This window comes from Pteropus alecto, unplaced genomic scaffold, assembly GCF_000325575.1.
Source record: "Pteropus alecto unplaced genomic scaffold, ASM32557v1 scaffold79, whole genome shotgun sequence".
NCBI lineage: Eukaryota > Metazoa > Chordata > Mammalia > Chiroptera > Pteropodidae > Pteropus > Pteropus alecto.
Genome location: NW_006494612.1, coordinates 16,291,976 through 16,294,163, shown reverse-complemented (window position 1 = coordinate 16,294,163; position 2,188 = coordinate 16,291,976). Strand labels below are relative to the sequence as shown.

The 2,188-nt window shown below is 40.5% G+C and overlaps 1 pseudogene; it reads left to right on the top strand.

Annotated features, from left to right (window-relative positions):
* The first annotated feature begins 1,113 nt into the window (after positions 1 to 1,113).
* Positions 1,114 to 1,228, top strand: LOC112474388 (annotated as a pseudogene).
* Positions 1,229 to 2,188: the final 960 nt, after the last annotated feature.

The window sequence follows — 2,188 nt, the reverse complement described above, 5'->3', positions numbered from 1 at the left end:
ACCCTGGCCACCCTCGACCCTGAACTGGAATAAGCGGGTTGGAAAGTCATTCTCTTACTTGTTTTTATTAATCTTCCTTGAATCTTTAAAAATGTATGTAAAGCTCACATTTATGTCAATGTTTAATATTAGAAGTGTTTGGGGTCATTATTTTCAAGATCGGTGATGTTTTTGTGACCAGAAATATGCAATAGGAACTTAACTCTTGTTCATATATCAATTAGCCATGGTAAAACTGGTTTCATTATACATCATTTCACTTAAAGTCGCAGTTTCCAAGAACCTACCCACATCATTAAGTGAGGATTTACTGTAATTCAGTAAATCCTCACATAGGGCAGAAGGGGGTGACCTCAGCTCTCCACGTACAGCATGGGAAGGCAGCTCGGTGCCTGGCACACAGCGGCCTCACAGACCAGGCTTGAGGAATGAAGTCCCAATTCACAATTGTAAGGTCCCTACAGAATGAGTACAAAGCAGGAAAAGGTAGCTCTTGGTGAAGGTTGTCTTGTATGAAGTTTTTAAAACCCAAGTATTTAAAATGTTTAGATTTAGAGATGACGTTTCTTAGTATATTTCTCAAAGGGGAAGCTGTTGTGTTGTTCTCTCTAAGCCATGCCTTGGGCCCTAAGCTGCTATTCCCTCATGAAAATTTGCTACTATTATTTAGTCATTCCCACCATTCCATGAAACTCACATTCCTAAATCAATCACCAAAAAAGGGATTTTAGGTCTAAGTGCTCCTAAACTAAAAGAAAAGGAGAGAAAAGGGAGAAGTGACCTCTTAAAATCCTCAATATTTTTCTCTCTAGCTTTATCAGCTTTATCTTAAAATCACATCTCTTAATTATTTGAGATGAATGTAGAATACCAATTCATGAATGCTCAGGTCTCTGGCATTGAAAAAGTCAAAGTGATGAGGTAAATGACTTGCCTGGGAATGAAGAAACTTAGAGGTAAGCTCGATAGCTCACATCTGCTTTGTCTCAACCCAAATAATACTTTAAAAGATTATCTTATATTAAGAACATGGTTCCATAGTGTAGCGGTTAGCACGTCTGCTTTACATGCAGAAGGTCCTGGGTTTGTGCCTCAGTGGAGCCATGGTCCATGGTCTACAGCCATGCCACCCTGAATGAGCACGATGTCTGATCTCGGAAGCTAAGCAGGGTCGGGCCTCATTAGTACTTGGATGGGAGACCACCTAGGAAGACAGGTGCTGTAGGCATAAATAATACTAAGTAATAATAATAAAAAAAGATTGTCTCATATTAAGTCACCAGGAGAATGTCTTTTGTGATAGTGCTCCATTGAACAGGAAATCTATCACTATTCGGACACATCATTGAATTAAACTGACATCTCACTGTAATAAATCCCAATGTGGCCTTCAAATCAGCACACAGAAAAATACACTGTGTATTGACATACAATCATTTTTGTATGTGTGGTGGAACACAGAAGCTATTTTGTTTCACAAGTATAACATGATGGTTTTTATGGGGGAAGTGAAGAATAATTTATCCAGTGGAGGAGGAATGTAATTAGCTTGAATACAGAGTATTGGAATTGGGCCAGGAGAAAAGCCATGTTACCGAAAAAAAAAGAAAAAAGATTCCATTTTGAATACTAAAAATTAAAATAGTGTCCCCTTGTAGAATCTTGTATTCTCATGGTTATTTTTTTCTCTCTCTCAAAGCAGAAATATCATGTAATAAGATACAAAAGAATATATCAGAAATAACATTTGCCTAGCATTCACTATCTGCTAAGCACTGTGTTAAACATTTTTATTCTTCACGATGCCTCTGTGCCAGTCTATACAGCCAAGCTCCCTCCACAACTCTCAAGATGCCTGCTCCTTGACCCCCTCTTGAGCCTACATGTGATCGCCAGTAGTGGCACTTTCAGAAGAACAGACCTGGGAGAGGCTTGAGCAGGTAGGAAATAGACTTGGGCTGTTGGTCAGGAAAGGCCAGGGTCCCCAGTATCTAGATGATGGCCTAAAAGGCAGGATTGGTGCATAGGCCACAGGCTCCATGGAAGTGTGCCCCTTGACCCCGCATTCCCCTCGATGCTAGGCCCAGAGGTCAGAACAGGGATTTCTAAAATGTAGAGCCCAGGGCAGACCCCAACATACCTTTCCACCTCCTGCTTTTGTCTAAGGCTAGTGCCACCAACTTGGGTT